The sequence below is a fragment of the Manduca sexta genome, chromosome 14 (assembly GCF_014839805.1).
Source record: "Manduca sexta isolate Smith_Timp_Sample1 chromosome 14, JHU_Msex_v1.0, whole genome shotgun sequence".
Classification (NCBI taxonomy): Eukaryota; Metazoa; Arthropoda; class Insecta; order Lepidoptera; family Sphingidae; genus Manduca; species Manduca sexta.
Genome location: NC_051128.1, coordinates 7,473,234 through 7,482,914, shown reverse-complemented (window position 1 = coordinate 7,482,914; position 9,681 = coordinate 7,473,234). Strand labels below are relative to the sequence as shown.

Here is a 9,681-nt window from a genome sequence, read left to right as displayed (position 1 = left end):
AGAAAATTCGAATACTGGAGTTACTTTATGCCTCGACATTTCCATCGTATTTATTACAAGATACATTCTTAAATGAATATCTAGAGGAGCAAAAATTTAGGAGCAGCACTAATGGCTATCGCTGTGCCAAGTAATAAAATAACTAATGCAAGCGAGATTTTCGGGTTTCCGTACTTACAGGGCACTTGAGTACAATTACAATGTCTGCAGAAATAGAGAAGGATATTTGTGAATTATAAAATTTTATTACAGTTAATTATTGGCTGGTATAAAACCTAATGAAAATGTTATCAAGTATCCCAAGTGTTAAGAAAGTTAGGTTAGGTTAGATGAAAACTTTCTAAGTTGTGCGTTTATAATTAAAGGTAGACATAATATTAAAATACTTAATTAAATTAAGTCACCTATGACACTAAAGTAATAAACCGTTTCATTAGTTTTCATTGTGACTTCACACTAAATATTGAGAAGTTACCTAGCGGTAATTAAAACTAATAATAGGTTAACCAAACTGTAGTTAATGTTTACCAACTTACACGATTAAGTGCGAGCTCACGCGCCACTAACACTAATATGGTTTCATTGAGATTAATGAACTGTTTCGGTCAAATTAAAGTATTTTAAACTAGGATTAATAACCTCTCTCTGAAATCAGACGCCAAGAAAGGTACGCACAAAGCCGACATGGAAAGGGTATTAAACAGTGGCTTCAATAAACGACCCAATAAGTTATGTAAAGTGCGGGTGCATCGCGTTACATTACAACCCCTACATGGCCCGTCAGGGATGGGGCGCATGCGCGTGCACCGTCGGCCGCGCACGGCATATGCGGAATATTAAAGGAGGAAAGAGAAAAAAATTAACTTGTGAAGCCATTTTCGTCTATCGGCCCCCTCGCCCGCCGTAGGGCTTCTCCGATGCAGAGGCCAGAGAGAGTCGCGCTGTCGCGGCGACCGAACGCCCCTGAGCTCTGTGCATGCGCGCCGCTCCCGCGCCCGCTCGCGAGTCGACAACCGGTCCGGCCGGTCGTGATTACAACGTGAGACCGATGTTAATTGTGCAGTGTTGTTCGTACTTTTGAAAGCTTCAGCCTCTTCAACAGCGTGCTAGGCACTAACATTTAACAAACGGACCTTTCACAGTGTAACTTTTAAACTTTCTGTGCAGTGTTAGTTTTGTAAATGTTTTCACATTACAAGTGTTTGAGTATTAAAAAGTGACAGCTTAAACGTGATTAACGCGCGTTAAGTTTTTGTATTCAGTTTTTCAAGTAATTCAGTAAAGTTGAAACTTTTACTAATTACTCGACTGTGTGCGGAGACTGAGACAACTGTTATTAGTTTACCGAGGTATGTACTTGCAAACACTAGTTTTCTTTATAATAGTAATTGTTTTAATCATGTGTATAGTCATTTATTTTATTTTTACTAACAATAATTTCTTAAATTTTTGGCAACTTGTATTTCTTACAACTTACAAGTTATTTTGCACTGCGCTCTACATTTAAGACATTATGAAGGTTATATTTTATAATAGTTTAAGTAGTCGTGTAATATCATTCCAATTTGAGTTTTACGGCATTGTTATAAGCATGAGTTATGTTTTTACGTTATGCTCATATTAAATTCATCCACCTGTTCCCCACACCAGCTTTCTCGTGGTTTCTGGCAGCTGACATGGAGCACTCGTTCATCGCAATCAATGCGTAACGACGTAAAAATGTAACATGAATGAAAAGTACATCTCCGAAGTCGTATAAAGAGAAACTCTCATAACATTCAAAAAGTTTTAATGGTGCGCGGAGGATACAGTAAATCAAATCTTTTATTTATGAAGTAATAACTCTATGACAGAGTGCACTCTAAAATAGACATGTACATATAATAAAATTCCATACTCCTCCCAATAAATTATCGGACGTTCTTTTTATTGAAGTAACGAATGGTGAAATGAATAATGGTTCAAGTTTTGACGATAAATCATGCTTTCCTTTGCAGAGGAGCAATCGACGTTGGGGTAGTTATTTGGCGAGGGTTTCTCTTGCTCTCGAGTTTTGTCTGACGTACTTATCGTATGTCTGGAATCGATGGTGCACTTGAATAAATATTTTGCTTTGATATTATGCATTCGATATTGAATGTGTGGGGAGTTTGCGTGTATTGCGAATAGGCGAATGTGGAGTGATTTATGAAAAGCAAGTCGACGATAAAGAAATTTATATGACTTCTAGGGAATAAATTATGAATACAGAAATTGTATTTTTATTTTAGAGTTAAAATAATAATTCCTAATAAAAACATAATATTTCGGAAAATATAGTAAGACATGATATACTCTATAGGATGTTAGAAACTAGGAGATTATTGATTTTAAAACAGTCAGACGCGGAATAAACAGCAAATTACTTGAAGATTAATTTCTGTACGAGAATCGAAGCTGCGTTCTGTCCAACTATAGCCAGTTCAACTAACGCGCCGTGATCGCTGTCAAATTTGTTAAATAATAACTAAAGTACTTAAGAAAATATCGAATAAATCAAAGTTTATGTTTCTTAACTTTGTGAAAAAAGTTATTTATTCGCTTTGCAAATTCCTAGTGGATCTCGAAAACACGGGTCAGTGAAACAATTTTCAGTTTCAGACAAATAGCCGAGAGCGAAGAGGTCGAAATACAACGACCGGAAGAAAAACAGATTGAAATCGGTATCTCGTCAAGAAAATAGAAGTGCTAAATAGACTAATAGTCGACGGGCCATGAAATGACGTGTCGGGCGAACCGATACCATTTGATGAACTATTGTTTAGGAATGTACCGATGGGCGGAGGCGGATTGGTTGCGCTCTTGGATTTTCTATAGAAACGGAGTGAACGCAGGAACGATATAAGGAAATCTTGAACGCAATTGATGTTGCTACAGTCGGTCGGAAATGGTTCGGTGGAAGATTGGAGTTAATGAGAAATCGCGCTAGTAATGCACATTCTCATTCTATTCTGTTATTAGGTGAAACGAAATTTAGATTGTTCATATAAAATTTTAAAATTAGAACATTTTGAAATCACTCTCCCTTACTTATCACCATTAATTGATTTAGGGCTGATTTTGAATTCATGAGATACCGGTTATTCATAATAAAATGCAACCCACCGAATTGAAAACTGGAGTAGTAAGTAAATTCTTTGACTTGTCTTCAATCAAGAATTGATTACTATAAAACTTTTATCTGACTACTGAAAATTGGCTCTTATAACAAGTCTTGTTAGGACTGTTTGCAAATGATCATTTTCGGCCAATTGAATATGACCATAATATGCTGACAATAAAAGGCGTTCCCACGTTACCGGAAGTTGTTCTGTATTGCCACGCTTCGGTACTTTGCTCTTTCACTATTGTCCCTTTGTCCGTACTTAGCTCCGTCAACCCGTCAAAAGAGCGTTTCTTTATTCCATAGATTCAGTTTACCGCATTAAATTCGTATTGCAGCATTCGTTTTAACCCTTTTTATTGATCTCGGATAACTGTTTTGGTATCGTGGTTGACAAAATGGAAAACGAAGAAAAATTTCATGTCGGCTTTGTATCTGTAGCCGAAGTTAATACTGAAGTTTCGTGTTTGGAAAATCATCCGTAGGTATATCGAATGGAGCCAAAATCGACTGTTTTGTAACTGTATAAGAATGTATGTCAATATCGATTATAAATAATATCGAATTAGGCCACTTCAGTTCAAGCTTCAATAACTTCAACGCTTTGAACGACCGCTGATGTTCACATGGTTTAAACTTAATAGAGGATAATATCACAATAATTATGTTCCACTTGGTTTCTATCCTTAATAATCTCGTATAATTTTCTTCGGATACAAAAACAAAAAGTTAACTATATACCAATGTATTGTATCTATACTTTTATAGGCAAGGCATAATTGCCAGTGTTCATCAGTAACAACAAACATGGCGAATTTACATTCTTGCCCGGTTTCCATAGCACGGATAGTACCAGGACCACCCGCGTAGATAAACCTTTAATCGAATACAAACTTTATAACATTGAGATAGAATATAAATTCATGGATCTCTTTTCCTACAAAACCTATTAGTTGCAATAAGCCGCTCCGCGACCAATCCATACGAGTTTTATGCGAGTATGATAAAAAAGTTTAAATATAGGTTGTACTGTGTGCAAAAAATCAATAACGTTAAATTGGAAATAAATAAATGAATTTCACGATGAAAACGACTTTTCTACGGCAAATAAAAACTGGCAGTCAGATTTTTTAATCTAAGCCCGACATCTCGAATAATACAGCTGCAACATTCGAATCTCATTAGCAAGTGAAACAAGAGAAAAACTCAAAGCAATAAATTTTAGCAAGGCTCAAGACGAAACGTTTACGGTTCCTTTTAATTTGGTTGCTATTGTTGGGGCGTCCTGCTGAGCGCCACCCGTTGAATTCTTACTAAAGTTCCAACTGTTTCAAACATTGCTCGCTTCTTATTAATTGGTTACGAAAATACAATCACTTACAATTAAGCTTTACTGACCACATTTTCTATTGTTAAACATAAATAATATAATATTTACTCACGGACAAGTTCAAAAGTATCGGATATCGATACAGGAACTTTTTTCTTCTTGTGGCAAACCTTGACAAGCATGATTGACCGAATATGACAATCATCCGACGATATAAAAACATGCCAACTGCTTGAGAAACTCCAGAGAAGCAAAAGGTATCATAAATCACAACGGGTTTTATGGCCCAGTGATGGTACCAACAGCTACCTTACACGTTGAAGAAACTGTGTTTATTTTAAATGATTGAAGTAATTCCAAGGGTTCCGCCGAGCCTTCGCAGGCGGCTGGGAGATAGATGACGATGCATTTTGTTAACCGCACCGTGTGGTAGTGCCGGCTTTACTCCGATAAAATTAATAGTAGGCTGGCTATCGATTGCAGCGATAAACTTGTTTGAGTGTAGAAAGATACTATGTATCGGCACATCAATCATCTTGGCGTAATTGAAAACACGCAGCTGTCTTTAGTTTAAAACAATAAGTAACTTTCGGAAAATGTCGGCCGTATGAAAAATAGTGTTCCGAAGGTTTGAGTTATTTGACATTTTATGACTGAACGTGACACGTGTTTCGCGAAGATTCGGCACCAACTGCGTCTCAGCTGTGGAGGGCAGAACGTGCCGTTTCGGGTACCCATTAAAATTCCCACACATAAAATTCAATGATAAAAAAGGTCTACCCTCGACGGCCCCTTTTCTACTCACAACAAACAAGCAGGTAAGCGAATCTTTACGATATTTACAAAATGAAATATGCGCAATCCGGTGTGGCATTTTACATCTTATTACTGCGGTATAAAGAGTCAGTTTGTAAGAAAAATGTGTTACACCATCTGTCACGTAATATTTGGTGAACAAAACTTGTGTTTTTAACTTGGTAAGATATAGGCGACTGTGCTAGACGAAAACTTGCACGGTCTGTATTTTCGTGTGCAAAACTTTTCGTTGGCAACCCCTTTATTTGTTGCTAGCTTATATGTCCAGCTTTTCGATGGCCGAGTATTCTGTTTGGACAGTACGTAATAAAAATGTATGAGTATATTATGTGTACTCATGCATCCGCTCCTAAAATGCAGCCGGTCGACGCGACGTGTTGTTTACTCACCAGCGAATGCTTAAGTTATCAATACAAACAGTTCGTTTGTCGGGTATTTAATTATTCATGGGCATTCGTACGACACGTCGTCAAAATTACGAAATTCATATTAAATCAATCCTGATCGATTATCTTCCCGTTTATAATGTTCGTGACTGGGTTCCGATTATCGATTGAAAAGGTTTCGAGCCCGCTGTGACAGGATGATGGTTATAATGCATTCCATTGCGACACCGCGCGCTTTATTTAATCAAATACCTTATGATGGAATCTACGAAGAAAAAGGTTAGATGAATTCGGTTGTTGAATGTCAAGGACCTCATAGATCAGGCATTTGCCAAAACATTTTTTTGCTATTAATATTTTATATTCTTGCTTAATAGCCTGGTTAATGTCATAGATTTTTATGTAGATTAATTACATGACGCCTAGATATTTTAACTTGAAATGTTGATTTTTTAGCGCGTAGTTGGCGTAGTGGCGGCTTGTTGGAATGTGATGTTAAACGTGTTTGACTCCAGGACAGGCAATCTAAATTAGTTTGAATTACTCGATTAAAAAGAATAGAGTGAAGCTTCTGGAATTCTAATTCGACATATGATGATAGGTTTTCGCCTATCATACTATGGAAAGGATATAGCACGAGTAAGGGTGGACACGCACATTAGTTCTACCTCTACTTTATCCTTTAAAATAAAAATATTTTACTTAAGCTGTTGTACTTGGATTGCGTGATGCATACTACAAGGACAAATACACAAAAGTAATCATACGATGCAATGCTGTAGTTGCGTGCTACACAATTAAAAGAAAAGTTTCTTGAGATATAAAAAATGTGCTAATTAAAAGTTTAACTTGTGATTTCGTTGCCACGGTCTTAGTTGAATGAAAATTAAATTTGCAATAATTGTATAATAGCAAGTGTATTTTAAATGCCAATGATTAATTAATAATGATGACATTTTGACTAACATTTCGGGAGACACCAGACGATTGTACTCCTTTTTTTAATATTTGTACGGCAAAGCGACCACACTGCACCTGATGGTTAGTGGATTGAGGTCCAATAAAATGTCGACTAATGAGAAATGATTACCCCGTGGCCGTCGACACAACTATGCCGGCCTGTCGAAACCGGATATACACGGGCTGAGACCGAAACGACACACTTAAGTGGGCCACTATGGCGTGTTTTAACACCTTGTGTACCATGGTCGCTATCCGGTTGGATATAAAATATATTGTACCAGCGAATTCACTGTAGTATGCCTAACAAATAAAAAATACCTATTTTATTCAACAGTAACCTATGTCTGTAACAGATTCACATAAAGAACTACTGGTAGTAATTCAGGCGGAGTTGATTTCAACTAGACATTTAAATTTCAAAGCAAGTTTCAAAAGAAGTGTATAGTTGAGGTTCTGGTTAACCGAGTCCAGCGTACGGACAATCAAAACAATAATGTTATGATAGGGCGCGCCTGGCCCATCCGTGTTTATTTTAAACATTCAAAGCCCGCAAGATTATATTCCTTATAACGCTATACCCGACGGCTGTGTGCTTTACGCCAATACCATTGTTTAACAATCCCTTTTGCTTATACAAATTACTTTCAACAGACCGCGTAAACACCGAATCATTTCACATGTCGAAATTACTTATATATTGTTTATTATCTCTTAATAGCTTTTGTTGAGTCACTGTCGTGTTCAAGCCGCGGTCATTTCGCAGCAAAATCTTTTTCCACATTAAATATTATGATTAACATAATGACATCTGTACATTGTAACTAATAGTCTTGTTAACCCGAACGTTAACTAACGGGATTCTGGTAATTTATTAGTTCCAAATACAATCTTGTGGGCAAACAGTCCGGTCATTTATATTTAAAATGAGATAACATTCGAATTTTATGTTTATCAGTAAAATAGAAGTAAAACCTTTACGGTGTTACGTAAATAATTATTTTCTTACAAACATCGTTAGTTTCAAACCGACGGGATATTTTATGACTATCTTGACAAACATCAGCGATTTGAAGTCAATCAAGTCGTAAACTGTACGTGTTAATGGTGTAATCACATGAATTGGAAGTAATAACACCGAAAGCAACTTCATGAAAGTAGTCTCATTTGAATGTAATCAAGTCGGAAAACCATTACGGAACAAAGGTGTGACTTCACGCACTGTTTATGTGGAGACACCTATTTAATTCTGAATTTCGTGCAGTTCACTTCCGACGTGCGCTCGGGTCGAACTTTACTGCCTATAAACTCTTTATTGCCCATTGTCGACGATTATTACTTAACCCTCATGACTTATGAAGTAATAAATTCGATCTTTTCATGTCGATCGTGCTTACGATTTCACTCACACGCGCACATCAAGATATAAAGCGCGCCATGATGGAATAAAACAAGAGACGTAGGTACTTCTTCACCTTTTATAAACTACCAAGATTATGTTTCCTTGTTAGGTGAAAAGAATAAATGAAATCGAATGAGAAATAAGCGGTGTGCGTGTATCGATAGATGGAAATAACCTTAAACTATCCCCGTATGGTCTGGCTGTAAATAACTTGTTTGTAATTGTGGAGTAAGATTGCGCGGCAGTATAAGGAGGGCGGCGCCGTTTGATAGCAATCAGGCTTGTGCCAGGCTCTGTTCCCTTCCCCAGCTTTCGCGTACTTATAGTTCGCGTGTCATACCGATTTTGGTCATTGATTTAGTCGAGCACCGCTGATAGGCATAATTTGTTTTGAAATAAATGTACCAAATTTGAATACAATAATAAATAAAGCATTATTAGCAGAACGCTCATGAATAAGGTTAGAATAACATTGCATTATTGCACAATGGAATAACAACAGAATATAGCGTGTCTTAGAAGGGCCATTGGCTTTATTGAAAGCCGTACTTGCTTTATACTGTCCCCGCTTTCTGAGGCATAAAGTTATTTTCACAACAAAGCACGCGGGGCCTCTGAGCTCCTTATATTGGGCCTCTTTAGAGCCGGCCCATTGTAATCTTAATGCCGTATTATATTAATGCGATAAACATCTCGAAGATAAGTTCGTGCTCATTTTTGTGAATTATCTGAGTTTAATATTGGCACGAACACTGTCTCAACAGACAGGAACGTTTCTCTGGTTACGGCGCATTATCTTTTGAATCGATCGGAGGGAAGTATCCATTCTATTAATGAAATCTTTTCAAATTCTACGCTCTATTATTTTGGTTTCCTTTGGAATACTTTCGACCGCAAATTGTGTTAAAGATTTTACGTTCTTATTTGCAGTTACCCGGTATTGTTCGCATTGAAATCTGATGATGGAGCCAATGTTATGGTTGTAATCTCTAGTTTGGTTTCAGAGGGACATAAAATTTGTAGTTTTTTATACCGTTGGGTATTTGTATAACAAGTGCTACATCAAATAGGAGGTATGTGATAACTACGGCCCATAAACACCCACAGTGATGGATGAATTTAAGACGCGTTCCCGACCTTTGAGGTGGACGAATAAGGATTGAGAAAGGGATTTGTTGGGTTTATGACAAATTATTAGCTGCCTCGGTGGCGTAGTTATGTTACGCTACGACTGAAGTTCTTGTCTCGGGTTTGATCCCCAGGTCGGACCGAGTAATATCGTTTTTTTTTTACTTAGTATCAGTCCGGAGTCTGGAATTTGTGCCCGTTATGGCAAAACGCTCGCTCGCCATCACATCATGGGTCGGAATATATACGGTAAATGGTGCAATAATTGCGCCTCTGCCTACCCATTTTGGAATAAAAGGCGCGCGTGTGTGAAAATAGTACTGATTCTATGGAAAGCTGCATATAAATTGCTAAGTCTTGTCGCTTTTGTTAATTATCTTAGTTATTTTATTGGTAGAAAGTTACGGTTTCCTAGTATTATATATACCTATATATTATATTATGTTTACAACTGATGGCGATTGTGCTTTGTCATGTATAATCTACTTTCTAGTTTGTATATTTCTGCCTAAAAATC

At 37.1% G+C, this 9,681-nt stretch overlaps 1 protein-coding gene across 2 annotated transcripts in view; it reads left to right on the top strand.

The window, feature by feature from the left end:
• Window positions 1-942: 942 nt before the first annotated feature.
• LOC115456110 overlaps window positions 943-9,681 on the top strand; it is a 110,943-nt gene continuing 102,204 nt past the window's right edge. For both annotated transcript variants that reach the window (XM_037438597.1, XM_030185003.2), the window contains exon 1: window positions 943-1,349. The gene's annotated coding sequence lies outside the window, so the exon portion shown is untranslated. The remainder of the gene's footprint in view (window positions 1,350-9,681) is intronic.